This window comes from Kryptolebias marmoratus, linkage group LG8 (assembly GCF_001649575.2).
Source record: "Kryptolebias marmoratus isolate JLee-2015 linkage group LG8, ASM164957v2, whole genome shotgun sequence".
In the NCBI taxonomy this organism is placed as follows: domain Eukaryota; kingdom Metazoa; phylum Chordata; class Actinopteri; order Cyprinodontiformes; family Rivulidae; genus Kryptolebias; species Kryptolebias marmoratus.
The window spans coordinates 6,475,012-6,490,760 of record NC_051437.1 but is presented as its reverse complement, the minus strand read 5'-3'; the positions used below and the strand labels follow the sequence as shown (position 1 = coordinate 6,490,760).

The window sequence follows — 15,749 nt, the reverse complement described above, 5'->3', positions numbered from 1 at the left end:
CCCTGCGCCTCAATTTTGACAGGAATTTCCCATTGCCCCATTATCAGTATCAGACAAGCTGAGTGATTGCAATTACATCTGCCCGAATGCTAAGAGCGACTGTTTTTTTCCCTTTAGAGAAGTGAAGAATTATGAAAGGCCCCATTGTGAATCTCTGAGGTTCCTGTCTGCCCTGTAAACCAACATAGTTGGGCTGTATAGCTTTAATGAGGCTTTAATTATGAGATTCCTCCACCTTAGCAACTGACTCAATGGGTGAAGGCTTTAAGCAAATCCTTCTGTGTGTAGTTTACCTAAGCTGATGGGATCTGGGCTCATAAATACCTAAAAAAAACATCTGAAAGTTATATTTAAAAAAAAAAAATCTTTGGTGAATATAAACATTAAAACCCATTTATCAAATGACTTAAGGTGGATTTGTGATGTGTCCAATAAGTATGTTGTTTCTAATCCTTTACTTGTTAACTTTCTAATCATCCAAGAACTATTTTTCTGTCAGGAGCCATGAACAAAACAAAGCCAAGTCCTAAACACAAATGTTGTCTTTTTGGAGATAGTGCCTGAACAAACCAATCCATTAATTAATTAATTAATTAATTAATTAATTAATTAATTAATTAATTAATTAATTAATTAATTAATTAATTAATTAATTAATTAATTAATTAATTAATTCATTCATCTATCCCTCCATTCATTTGCCTGTCCATCCGTATGTCCATCGTTTTCTTCTACTTATCGTGGTCAGGGTGCAGAGGTAGCGGGTCCAGAAGAGAAACCCAGACATACATCAGGTCCTCCTGGGAAATGCAAGAGAGGACACACAACTCCTTCAACAAGTTCCTTAACATAAACATCTAGACTTAAGGGTCCAGGAGGCATCCTAATCAGATGCCTGAGCACCTCGGCTTATGTGTTTTGATGTGAAGGAGCAGCCGTTCCAAGCTCCACTCAGCTGATGGAACTCCTCACCTTATTTCTAAGGCTGAAACCCAGCCACTATACAAAGAAAACTCATTTTAGCCATTTGTATCCAGGATCTCCTTCTTTCAATCATAATCCATATCTCATGATCATATGTGGGAGTTGGAACATTGATGGACCAGTAGATTAGGAGCCTTTTGGCTCAACTCCTTCTTTACCATGATAGACCAAAGCAACACCTTCATTACTACAGACAAAACCCTAATCCATCAGTATATCCCCCTCCAACCTGCCATCACTCATGGAACAAGACATCAAAAATACTTCAACACCTCTGCTTCAGTACAATCTGGTATGAGGCCCACTTTCTTTTTCCAAGTGACCAAATGATTTGCTAGAACCTTCCAGAGGCCAATCAGAAGTCCTTCTCCATTGCTTCTCCAAATTCCTTCCATGCCCGTGGTTTTGCTTCTCAAATCACATAGTCTTTTAGACTTCTCCAGGAGTTGGGTTCCAGAGCCCAAGTTGTACATGAAGATGAGCCCAGCTGTAGCTAGTTGGTATTGGTCAACCTCACATAGTAGCTTTAACTTCATACCTGCCAGTGAAATGTCATTCCATGTACCTAAAGCAAGTTTATGATGCCAGAAATTGGCATGCCTAGGCCCCCACCCTTGCCTGCCTGCCACAAGGTTCACAGCGCCCCAACTTTTGGTTCTTTTCCCGTATAGGGTGGGCTCAAGTGAGGGTGGCTTTTTATAGATATTTTTGGGCTGGGTACAGCCAAGCCTCAGGAGCCAAGGCTTAACCACCAGGCGTTCACTCACTAGCAACCCCACCCCTTGCAAGGTCAGGTGCCTGGTTTCCATATGGCAGGTGAAGTGACCTGTATCCCGTGGGCTTCTTTCATCATAGTCTTTGAATCCCTCTTTGTATAACTCTTCTATTAAGGCTAGTTTGTCCAAATTTAATAAAACAAACAAACAAACAACAACAACAAAATTGCTGAAAGTCTGGCTTTGTTTTGTCTGAGGTGGACTTTGTCAGGTTTTGATGAAGACATTAAAAATCTGGGTTTGTTTAGCCATTCTGACACAATTCAGACTTAGCCCAAAACAACACATTAAGAGCTGGACTTTGTTTACTCTAACTAAGAGGTTCCAGATCTATATTAATAAGTCAATTTTAAAACTGATTCCCAAATGCCCCAGTTTTAACCAACAAGTTGAGAGACAGGCTTTGGAGCAGGAATGAGAACGTGTTGGCTGTCAAGTAGTAATAATCCTAAAAAAAATAGCCAGAATTGTTACCAGTATCCAGTATATAGTTATACACCTACAAGATTACTAAAAAAAAAATAGATTAAACCTCTTGTGGTTGTCTTAACTGTCAATCAAAATTTAAATGACAGCAAAACAATGTTGACAGTAAAATTTTGACTGCAACAAAGAGGACTGACAAATGGAAATTTGGACACACAGATTAAAAATAAATGTTGGAGGGAACTAATATAGTATCTAAATGTCTACCTATCCAGAGGGAAAAACTGACATGACTTGTTGGAGCTGGAAAGTATTATTTTGTTATGTGTGGATTATGCAAAGTGAAGTCTAGTTGAGTTGTTTTAAGGAATAAAACTGAAACCTAACCCTAAAGATAGCATGAGTTTTTGGATAACATCAAACAGGCTAAACAAAGCTCAACTTGCAAACTGTTTTTTTTAGGGCAGCTTAGTTTCAATATATATTTTAAAAGGGACCCATAAAAACAGACAAACCATAACTGTGTTTGACAACACAAATTTAGGTGTCTGAAGTCACTCCAAACAGATTTTTTTTCTTTAACCACAATTCTGGTACCTTGTGGCCTCCTAGTTTGGAAAAAGTTACTCAGTGAGTCATTCAGATTTGCAGATGATTGGTAGGTCACAGACTTAGCTCTGAGTAGAATTGCTCTTTCGCTGTTTGCTTTTCAAACAGAAAGAACCACTTTACCTTTCCACCAGTAAGTCACATATGTCCCCACAGAAATAATTCTTACTACAATTTCTTTCATGATTCCCCTTTAAAATCAAAGCGGTGTGTTCCTTTTTCCACCTCTCATTTTGTTGTTTGGGTTTGGTGAAAGCACTGAAAGCTTTCCTTTCCAGACTTTATTTAGAAAGTGTCACACACCTGGAATTCAGGGATGTCTTTTTCTATTTTTAGTTCTCATTTAACTTCAAACTAAAGTAATAAATAACTTACTGCCAACTAATCACCAACAGCTGTAGCCCTGAGAGATAATGGCAAGAGACAAAACAGACATTAATGAAATGTTTAGTTTTTCTTAAATTGTTTGACACAACTACATTTAGTTACTGTTAATGTTGCTCATTTTCTGAGGACAACCATGTGTTTTTAACGCATGAAAACCAATGTTTGCCTGAGCTTTTAAGGCTCAAAAACACATCCTGAAAATCAATAGAAGTATCAATCTCCAACAGAGATGTTACTAATGCATAAATCAATTTATTGTAATCATCTTAGTAAATGTTGTAAATCTTGATGAGTACTTTTTTAGTGTAGTATTTAAACTTTACATCAAACATTGGGTTTAAAGACAAAGTAGTCAATGATAACCCAGTAGATACAGTTATTTACAGTTAAGATTACAGTTAAGATAATTTTTATTCTCATAGTTATTCTCATAACTTTTTCTTCTTGTGTTTTTTCTTAATAATGACTAGAATACTATAATTAGATACAATATTCATAAATAGTGGTAGTGGGTGAAAAGTACCTGCATTCTTTGTTCTCCATTTATAAGATGTTATCACAGCAACAGGTTTTTACGGATCAGACTTGGTATCAGCAGGACTTGGACCGTTCCACTGTGTTTGGTGTAACTTAGGCTGCTGTGAAAAAATCCAAGGCATGCTAAAGACATAATACACAGGAGTCTGGCATCCTTAAGAGAGAGTCTCACTGTCTGTGGCTCTCTGCAGGTAGCCATGTTTGGAAGTGCTGACAAACAGAGAAGAAAGACAGAAAGCACAGGGACATGTTGCTGTCTCCTCGCCAAAGCATCATTTCTGCTTCATATTTGGTCTCCAACTATGGTCATCTCTCATAACCATGTTATGCTGTAAAGTTTTAGAGTAAACTAAAGTACTTTTAGTTAAAACATGGTTTTGCCAGATTTCCCCCACATAAGTGAAATTTTGGATTTTGTAAGCAAAGACAGGAAATACTTTAGTATTAAAAAACTCTATAACAAGTCAACAATGCAACAGGATTAAAATACCTAACCTGTGTTAGACCCCCTTTACACTGAATGACACTGCTACAAAATAAAAAAAATCTGACTGAACATGGTTGGTCTTTAAGTTTTCAGAGGTGTATTAAGAGTGAAGTGAGCTTTCTATTACACGTGACAGAGTATAGAAGGTTCATTTTGGGCATGCACAAAATGCAATGGTAACTTAAGGCTATTTTTAGGTGCTCAGGCACCACTAAAATGTACTTCAGCATCACTAAAAAAAGGAACATCATCATGATTTTGTGAGGTAGCCAAAATCTTAAACTTTTGATTTACCCAAATTTTTTCAAAAAATGGAATAAACAGTAAAACTGTGATTCCTTTCATGCTGATATCAAATTTAAATAAGCCACAAATCTGAAGAATGGTGCTTTTGTTTTTTTTAAAGTAGCCATTTCTATTTTTTGCTTGGTTTGATTGCACTGAAATCCGAGATACCCCAAGAAATGTCAGGGTTATATGTCAGGGCAGTCTTTATCACAACTGATAAAATTTCAAAGATGTTTTTAAGACGATGTAGACATTTAAGCATTTATTTACTGAAATCTAAGATAAAGTGTGATGCTTAGTTTGTGGAGAAGAGATCTCAGTTTCTAGGCATTACAAAGCTTGGCCTTATCAGACCTATCACAAAGAAATACAAGATCTTGACTAATGACCTGTTTTAGAACTTTATTTCCCAATCAATATCAGACTTAAAGGCATGCATTGCAAACTATGAAATCAAACATAAAAAGGTTACCCTGAACTATATCAACAGGTGCAGTTTCAAAAAGTTTACTCCAGTAGTTTTTTGTTATTGATATAGTATTCAGCCTAAAGAATTCACAGCAGGACACACTAATTTAAATTCAAACAAACACCCAACAAACTTTTAAAAACAAAACAAAAGAATCTTTTCATCTGTCCTTGAGGCTCATCCTGTCTATGGGTAATTTTAGAGAATGTTTGAAAGTTTTACATTTATCCGAGACAAATTATGCCATCTTTTGTTTACCTGAGTGTCTTGAGGCCAAATAAAAATATCTGTGTAATTCTTTTCCTAAAGTTACCACAGAGATAGAATAAAATAATCGTTTTTCAGCAATAAACTTACATCTTATTTGATATCAACTAATTTTAGTAAAGGAACTTAACCCCTTTCAGGTTGTGGGTCTTTTTTAGAGTGTTCTCCAGCTTTGAACTTCCAAACAAACTGAAATTTGTACACAAACATTTGACCTTTATAGCACAGAATTACCTTATGGGAGCATACTCTATGCTGAGCTCACATTAGTCCAGTTCACTTTTGGTAGAAAATCCCATTTTTGTGATCTGATCCCAAGTGAATCATTAGTGGAGTTATTAGACTGCTTTCCCATATACATTATGAGTAGTAAATGTGAGGGAACCTAATATCTTTGTTAGATGCCCTACAGTATTTGCAAATAAACATATAGGCTGCATCCTCGGTTAGTTGAGCAACAAAGAGGACATCAGCAGGTATACTGACATTTCTGCAAAATTACAGCTAAACAGAAATATTTTAAGTGGTTCATAAAAAAATAATAAATAAATTTGAAGGAAGTAAAGGAGAATGAAACAAAAGATCTGTGACCTTACAGAGCTCAATGTCAGATCAAATCTGCTGATAATGATAGACTGAAGCTTTTAGGGCTGCTGTCTCAGGACTGTAAATTATATTTGTCAAAGGCACTGACCCCTGGCTTTTGGACTTGTTGCTGATAATAGTCTGGATGGTGCTATTCATCTTTGGTTCAGAGTACACTGTGTTCACTTTTTAAAAAATGTCCATACAGGGTCAAAATTTGACACACTTATTCAAATATTTATATACCTACCCACTAATACTTAGTTAAATGTCCTCTAGAAAGTTGCACCTAAATCGCATACCTTTTGGAGTAATCATCAAGCTTCTGGTGCAATTCCGGCTGATATTTGACCACTCTTCTTGGCAGAATTGGTTAAGCTCATTTAACCCCTACATCACGAGTGGCTTCTGTAACGGGGGCAGCAGCACTTCCAACAAGATCAATCCAATAGGCCTGGGGACTAAAAGGTTCAAGTAGTTGGTTTCCCGACACAGAGCTAACCTTTAAGCACGATCTACTAATTTTCAATTGGGCTGAAGTCAGAGCTTTGGTAAGATGATTCCAGAAGCTTTTTGTTAACCTGTGTTACCCAAACAGAAACCAGTCATATATGTGTTCAAGGTCATTGTTTGTTGGAACACCCAGTTTTGTCCAAGTTTTAACCATCTAGCTGTTGATTTGAGGTAAAGTTCAAGTTTTGTAGGTACTCCTCCTCCTTCATTATACAGTCTCTTTTGTCTAATGCACCAGCACACAAAGCATGATACTACCATCACCGTGGTTGGTAGTTCATACACTGGTTTTACATTTGAAAGTCTCACCTCGACTACTCAAGTCATATTGTTTGTAATTGTGGCCAACCTTTGTTTCATCTGACCATAAAACCTTTCTCCAGGAGGCACTTGGCTTGTCCATGTGGACAGCTGCAAATTTCAGTTAAGCTGGAAGGTGTGGCTTTTGAAGAAGGGACTTTTTTTTCTTGTTTGGCCCTTTCTGGGGCCAAACAAGGGGCTTCTCATGGGCTTCCATGTGGACTGTCACACTGGTGTTCCAACAGTTTCCAGTTTCTGACCATCCATTACCAAATTTTACTTCTTCATTAGGTTACTTGGACTTTTCCTATTGTTGTGCGTATGGATATGAGAGGTGTCGAACAAATCCTTTATATCCTGCCAAAAAGAAACTGCCAGCTATCATCATTCATTCATGTTGATTTCACTTTTTTCACCCGTCTATCAGGCATTGATGAAAAACAGTTCTTTTTGCCCAAAGAACTAGAAATCACTCTAAACAGTCCAGCTTTTTAAATTTTCTTTAATCCATGTTTTTTTCATGGTCACTCTTCCTTTCATTCTCCGTGAAGTTCAGCTCTTTGCAGCTCCTATTGGTCCTATGGACAGATCCTCCCGTCTCTGCAGAAGAGCTGCTCAGCTCCATCAGTGTTATCTTTGGCCTCATGGATGTTTCTTTGATTAATGCCCTTTTTACTGAGTCTTTGAGTTTTGGGTGGACAACAAAATACTCTTGGTAGGTTTGCTGTGGTGCAATCATCTTTACATTTCCTTATAATGGATTTAATGGAGCAAGGGATGTTCAGGGTTCTGGGATTTATTACTCAATCCCTGATCTATACCTTTCTACAACTTTGTCTCTGACCTCTGTGGGGAGTTCCTTGGACTTTATGCTATCTCTTGCTTAGCCCTTGCTATTTAGATGTATTGGACTTGTGTTGATTTAGAACAGGTGTATATACTGAGATCATCTGACACTTCGATCGCTCACAGGTGGATATTATTTAACTAATTATGTGGCTTTGGATGGTAATGTTTGGGGCTTTAGTGCAAAGGGATTGAATACATATCTGCAGCACTTTTCAGGTTTATAGTTTTAAATGTAGTTTAAAATGTTTTTCCTCCTTCAACTTAATTAGTCTGGAGTATTTTTGGAGAAGTATTAATTCAAATAAAAAATCCAGTTCAAATCCAATCTACGTTCTATTTTGTAGGACAACAAAATAAAAATACGATCAAGAGGGCTGAATACTTTTGCAACCTACTGTACCCACGGGACAAATTTTTATGAAACTTTCATAAGATATTCTTTGGATAGACATCTACAAGAAAAAAGCTTTTGAAGTCAACCCAATTTAAGATGGCCACTACAGCCATCTGATCAGAGAAAACAGAAAAAATGTCTATAATTCAGTGAATTTTACAGAAATTAAGCTCTATGTTGGTGTGGTAGTAGCTGAAAGTCATCCTCAACACAGAAAACTGGCACTAACAGATTGCATGAGATCAAAATAGATGCCATAATTTGTGAATCGAAGATGATTTAAGTCTAAAACTCTGTCAAGAAAAATGGTGGGCGATATGCATTCCTTCCAGTAATGCTAACTTAAACAAGTTTAGGATGTTTTTAACACCTGCAATGTTTAAATGAAAGAGCTCGTACTGTTTGCAATAAAATACAAGCTTAAGTGTAAGAATCATTGTTTTCTGATTTGCTGTTTACACTTTATATACCAACCTAACTTGTTTTGATTTGGGCTTCTATTGTTACGGCTTGTTAATTCACCACCATGAGATTTAATACTTGTCTCACTTACCAAATTATTGCTCAAAGAAGAGAGAAAACACAAACACACAGCGCCTGCAGAACATTACCATAAAATACCTGTCACAAACAGGTGCCAGCACCACTTCTCTGCAGTCCAATGCAAACAAAACAAGTCATATAGTTGTTCTGCAGTATAAGTGTTTTCAGCAAATTGCAGCTGTCACGTGCATTTTGTTTCTTCTCTCAGTCATGCACGGCCTCCAAAATTATGTCTCATGTCTGTAGAACGTCTCAGTCTCTGCAGACTCACTCAACAACTTGTGGTGCAATTACACACCAATTTATGAGGACACGGTACACATTAGAACACTGGTCCAGCTTCATATTCACATGGCAAATACACACACACACATCTCACAGCATGAAGAAGCAGCAGGAAAGGAGTCTGTTGTAGTTGGAGTGGAGACGATGGGTTTTAATGACACACTATCTCTCAGAATGTTTTTCCCATAATTATCCTCTGTCTGACGTGAATCTGTCATGAGCATTGATTGTTTGTCTTGATGCCCACCTTCTTGGGGAGAAAAGTGTGTGAGTGCAGTGGGGGAGCAAGGCGGACGTTTGGATTCCCCTGAGTTGGACAGGTTGTGTTCAGCAGCCCACAAGAGGCCCAAACTGGAGCCACTGGTGAGATTGGTATCATATTAATAGCTCCGCAGGCTCCAAGATACATAGCAGCAAAACCATAAGAGGCACTGGAATGTGGAGCTCCCTTGAATTACTATCATAATTAGAGACAATTTTACACACAGTCATGACTTTTCTCATGCCTCAGCACACTGCTTATGTTATTGTGTTTGTGTGAGACAAGTGAATAGTTTGGCATTTAGAAAATTGTTTATTTGCTTTTTTGCTGCAGCTCTTCGATTCACAGTTGGCACTTTTATGGCTTGTAGTCTAATATAAATGGAACTCTAAGAAGGATAAAAAAAACTGGTAAAAGTCAAAAACACCTTGTTCATGTCTCCAGATGTTTTTACATTTGGGTTTTAATAGCAAAAGGTTTAAAGCAAAACGTTTCTGCAAAATTCACTGCCTACAGCGTTAAAGGGTACAAATTTGTATATGTAATGTTATGTTGTCAGCTACATTAAATAACATTTTTGATTTACAAATTTCATGATTATCTCCTTAAGCTAAGAGTCACAGTGTTTGCAATAACTCTGGACTTCTAACATTTAAATCCTTGAAAATGACATTAAAATTGATCTCATGCGATATTGCAGAGTCTTGTGAGATCTATTAGCACTTGGAGTATTTATAGAGAATGAATCTCAGCTACTATCAAATCAAACTTTAGCACAATATTGGTAAATTTGACTAAAGTATTGCCATTCTTGTGTTGGCTAAGGTTGATTGGCTGTGGCAGCTATCCTAAATTGGGCTGACTCCTAAAGTTAGTCATTAAAATCTGTCGAGTGGTTCATGAGATATTTGCTGACATGACACAAAAACACACATGGATAGGAGCAAAAACATGAGCATTAGAGCTGCAGGAGGTTGATTTGTCTTTGGGCCGACACTTCTTACCTGATCCAAATCTTTTTGCAAAATTAAGCTGAGGAAAATTTCTTTTTTTTTGAGGAATAGCAGTCATATTTTATGTCTAATCACTATTGGCAATACATAAATTGTTACTCAAAAACCATGAACGATTAAAATGTCTATGAATAAATGGACACTGGGCTTGGTTACAACACAGACTGCAAAATATGCTATGCTATGTGTGCTCAGATAAAAACAAAATGTCAGACCTATCTTTATAACACATAATTAGACTTTATTAGTGCTATTGGCACTAATTAGGGCAAATACCCCTCATTATGTTTTCTCTGAGAGATAGCAGAGATAGAGATGTGGTGGCAGAACTCGGCAGACTGGCTGGTCAAATGGTGGAGCAGCAGCTCATGTCGAAGGGTGTGGTCAGTTTGATGATGATGATATTGATGAGTTGAAAACCTGATGTAATGAAAGAGAGTCCTGGGACTGATGAATGACGGAACTGGTGGTACGTAATCAGATATACACATGACAGAAATCTGTTTCTTCAGTTTAAAATATGGTGTTTTTTTTGTCATGGACCTATATATAGTAAGTAGAAATGCTAGAAATCTGTAGAAGAGTGGTATATTACAGTATATATCAAGAATAATGGGTATACATTTAAATTGTAATGTTAAAAAAACCTCTGGTCCTCAATTGATCATAAAATAGTGTAATGTAAATATAATCTCAGATAAGCAACAATGCATGTCATCATTTAAGTACCAAACAATACATCTGCATACAAACACATTCAGAAGCTCTGAATGCTTGCTGATTAGTGGCAATTCAATTCAGTTCAATTCAGTTCAATTCAGTTTATTTATGTAGGACCAATTCACAACAAAAGTTATCTCAGGGCACTGAACCAAAAAAAAAGTCCAAACCATAAGATCATTTTAGATCCAGATTCAAATTCAATTACAGTCAATCCTGTTTTTATTACAATACATTATCAAACGTCAACTATTAAAAGGTTATCTACCGAAGCCAGAAAAGTGCGTCAAATCCTCACTTTGTTGCAATCTACAACACAGAGGTGACAGTGGAAAGGAACAACTCTCTTTTAACTGGAAGAAACCTCCAGCAGGACCAGAACCAGAACCAGGCTCAGGACAGGCGGCCATCTGCCTCAACCGGCGGGGGTTAGCGTAGACAGGAAGGTGACACAGACAAACACAGAATGACTGGTCCAGGTGTGGTTTCTATGGGAAGAAAAATAAAGAAACACATGTTAATAATAGAAATAATTACAAACATGGAGAGTAGAACAAGTAAAGACAGGAGCAGAGTGAGGAAATGTGGTCAGTTTGTCCTCCAGCAGTCTAAGCCTATAGCAGCAGAACTGAGGGAAAGCTCAGGAAACCCAAGCCAACCCTAACTATAGGATTTATCAAAAAGGAAAATTTTAAGCCTAGTTTTAAAGTTGACAGAGTGTCAGCCTCAAGGACAGAAACTGGAAGTTGGTTCCACAAGAGAGGAGCCTGAGAACTGAAAGCTCTGCCTCCTGTTCTACTCTTAGAAACTCTAGGAACCACAAGTAAACCTACAGTCTGAGAGTGAAGTGCTCTATTCTAAAATATGAAACAATAAGATCTTTAATTTAAGATGGAGCCTGGTTGTTGAGAGTTTTGTACGTTAGAAGGAAGATTTTAAATTCTATTCCGAATTTGAGCCAATGGAGAAAAAACTGTTCTTAAAACTGTAGAAATATGATCTCTGCTTCTAACTCTCATCAGAACTCTAGCAGCAGCATTTTGGATCAACTGAAGACTTTTTAAAGAGTTTTTTTCTTTTAAACATCCAGTTAAATAAAAAATTACAAAGGTCCAGCCTATAAATGCACTGTCGACTCAAAGAAAGAGGGTGTCAAAGTTTCAAATCTCAAATGAGTGGGTTTGATGCAGCATGTGGAATTAATTGCCTCATGTGTCTCCGTGATGGACCCCACGCAATGACAGCTAACCCTGAACTGGACAAAGCAGGATGAAAAACTAATGAATAAATGCTCTGCATCATACAGTTTGCATTTTTCAAGCTACAATTTATAACTGTAGACAGTAAAACCTTAATAATGCTTAAGCTTTGACTTATCACATGGCAATGAACACTTTTCTTGCTGCCAGCAGGTTAATGGACTGTAACCCTCAAACCTGGCTTCACCCTGCTTCATTAGCTCCCACCACCGTGTCATTTCTTCATCTTTCATACTGAATGGATTTATTGCATTTCAAACCAGAACATAAAAAACATGACCATCCTCCTCCTTTCTTTTGCAGCATGACCCTTTAAAAGTCAGTGTTCTCTCTGCCTCTGCTGGAGGGCCACTTTGACTTTTTAAACTCAAATCAAGACTGTCAAAATAATAGTCTATGCCAGGAAATTCCCTATTAACTTTAATGCTCAGGCATCTGCCAGCCAATTGTTCAAATGTGTCCCACTTGTCTCTCATGGGCATCTATATCTCCCACAGACATTTAGTTAAGGTCCTGCAGACAGTGTCATTTGAAATGTGATGTGATTACACTTCTGTGGTATGAACTTTAATAATAATAATCAAAAAATCAAACATGTTCAAAACAACCGTGAGTTTAAAATATGTTGGTTTACAAAAAACATTCAGCTGGGGTTATTAGTCGCCTATGTTATTCTCCTTCATCACTAAAAAATCCTCTGTATTACCATTTTAAGGCACTAGAATAAGATGAGAGGGCTTGTGGAATGAGATGTTCAGTACAACAGGATAAACACATAACATTAGTGTACTTTCACACAGCTCATAGTCTGCAAACTATAATCTTCTAAATCCCGTCAAAAATCCCATGGATGTATGTTTCACAAATGAATACAAACACATTCCTTCCCCCACTGTTACGTGATTACACCCACAACTGGATTTGAATGAAAAACAGCATAACTAACTGCTTTGGCAGCCTGAGACAAAAAGTAATATTTGTGCACGTAACTCTTCTGCTTTGAGACAGGTTTACTGTCTCACACTGGCAGGAATGAATTCCTGAAATAAACTTTCCAGACCTGGGGAGTGAAAACGACTCCCTCTCCTTTGTGAGGAAGATGGGGCTTGGCTCGATATTCATCAGTGAGGATAACCTCTGACCCCAGAATCATATGAGGCTGAGTGCTGAAGATCCTGCTGCAGCCAGACAGTCTGTCTGAAATGCCACTGCCCTCTCCTCCTGACACTTTTTCTCCCTCTCGTCTTCCCCCCTCTCCTCAACTCTCCTGCTGTTGTAGAGACCGTATGAAATCATTTAGGTTAGGGAGGGGTGGGGAATGGTACTAAACCTCAAATTATACTTTATAACTTCCAAAGTGTGACAGATATTTTTGTTAGGCTCAAATTTATAAACAGCCTTCACATAACATGTCAGAATAAGTCAGTAGGTTTGAACTGGTTAGGTTCATTTCAAAGTTATTCCTTAAATAAACTGCTTGGCAGCAACAACTGTAATACCCATAATAAACATCTGATTCTGTTCATTACTTGCTCACTACTTTTGTGTTCTTGGTCAGAAATGACCACGCCAATATATCTGATTATAAATTCATGATAACACATGTATCATCAACAAATGTTATCTCTTTATCAAGTTGTTTTCTAAGAACAGTACAAATTTGATTTTGTTTGTTTTTTTCTGGCCTGTAGGCCTCACTGATCTGAGCTCATACAATTTTTTTAAATAAAAATAATAATTTATGAATTATTTTGACTCTACACCAAATTTAGTGAACATATTGTGCTGTTTATCACAGATTACTATGTGTCAAAGTTAGTTTTTAAATCTTTTCAAATTTTTATTAATGTCTTAGAAGAAAATCTTTTTGTGATTTCAGTCAAAACTGACAGTATTTTTTAATGAGTGAAAAGAGGACAAATGCCTCAAATTACAGTGGCAAAATCAGTCACATGATCAAATGATTGTCTAAATTGTGTAAAAAACAAAAAAACAAGATTTATTTTATTTTTTTATTCAGTTTTTCATGTCAGGATCTTGGTCTTGCTCTTCACCAGTGTCATGATCCAAGATGTGATCAGGGTCCTCAATAACAGTAAATGGTTTGGTCCTTGAGCTGACACCTAATGAGTTCTGAAGAAAGCCTAAAAAAAAAACTTTATATCAGAGCTGTGAGAAAACTTCTATATTTAATTGAAACAATGTTGCGGTCGTTGGTCCTTGTTTAAAAATCTACTCAAGTCAAAGTAAATGGTAGGTCCTTAAAAAATTATTTTGAGTAAAAGTTACTTAGTTAATTTTTTTTTAACATAGCATCAAGTGCCAACAAGTTGTTTCACAGCACTGTAAAAAACATTCACACACATTGCAAAAGCCAATCAGAAAACTTTATCTGTCTTAGGAAGCCAGAAGATTGCGTTGAATCTTCACTTTGTCCCAGACTCCCAACCTGAATAACACGTTGGTGACAGTGGAAAAGAAACTCCCTTTTAACAGGAAGAAACCTCCAGCAGAACCACCCCTAACTATAGGATTTATCAAAAAGGAAAGTCTAAAGTCTAATGTTAAAAGTTTTCAAGGGGTCAGCCTCACAAACAGAAACTGGAAGTTGGTTCCACAAAAACAAAGCATGATAACTGAAAGCTCTGTCTCCCATTTTATTGGAAACTCTAGGAACCACAAGTAAACCTGCAGACTGTGAGCAAAGTGCTCTGGTCAGATTTGACCAGAGTACAAGAGAAGGGTTTGTCATAAACTCTAGAGTTTCTGTCCAGAGAACGAAACCAAAACCACACACAGAGACGAGGATAACGGTAAGTGCATTTATTAACAGGTGAAGTTATATACAGTGGTCAGAGTCTGGAGGAGTCTGCAAGATAAGGAGAACTGGGTGAGTCTCGGGTACAATTCAGTTCCAAGATGGTAGCAAGGATTTCAATGTCTCTTTGTTTGCTTACAGGTCCTGGAGGAGGTTTGCGGTGTCGAGCAGGAGAGGTGCGGTTCCAGTGGTTCCAGGAGACGAGCCAGTTACAGCAAGGTAAGTATCAGCGGTTATCCAGGTAAGTAGTTCTTCAGATCCGTAGTCGTGGCATGGCAGAAAACCTGAGTCATAGGCACAAACAGAGAACGTGAGTAGCATAAGGAGCATAAGTTAGGTTAGACGCTGAGGCAGAGAATCTAACCCAGAAGGTTCGATGCTCCAGCGAAGATCTGATCTCAGCCTGCTGCTTAAGTACTGGCTGGTCTTATCAGTGGAAACTGGAACACCTGTGAAAGAATGATTAGTGGCTCTGCCCACAAGGCGGAGCCAAAACCCAGATCCTCACAGTACCCCCCCTCTAACAATCGCCCCTTGGCAATTTTGGACGTCTCTCTGGATGCGCTCTACAAAAGTCCGAGATCAAGGAGGCATCCACGATAAAAGACCTGGGGACCCATGTGCGCTCCTCAGGTCCATAGCCCTCCCAATTGACCAAAAACTGAACCCTTCTACCTCTCTGTCGTGCATCAATAATGCAGTTGACCGTAAAAGCGGGATGATTGTCGATCAGCCGGGCGGGAGGGGGGAGGACGGTAGGTGGGTTCAAAGGACTGTCCAAGAATGGTTTGATCTGAGAGACATGAAATGCTGGGTGGATCTGCATAGCTGCCGGAAGGGTCAAACGGACTGAGGTGGGGTTCAGCAGTCTCTCAATGGGGAAAGGTCCTATGAACCGAGGAGCTAGTTTCCTCGAGGTGCCTTTAAGAGGGATGTCTCTGGTGGAGAGCCAAACCTTGTCGCCCACTTTATATTTAG

At 37.9% G+C, this 15,749-nt stretch overlaps 1 long non-coding RNA gene across 1 annotated transcript; it reads right to left on the bottom strand.

The window, feature by feature from the left end:
• Positions 1 to 14,765: 14,765 nt before the first annotated feature.
• LOC112450600 lies at positions 14,766 to 15,177 on the bottom strand. Its single transcript, XR_003039267.1, has 3 exons — positions 15,136 to 15,177; positions 14,911 to 15,055; positions 14,766 to 14,822 (listed from the first exon to the last, which is right to left on the bottom strand). It is a non-coding gene; the product is annotated as an uncharacterized LOC112450600 (long non-coding RNA).
• Between the last annotated feature and the right edge of the window lie 572 nt (positions 15,178 to 15,749).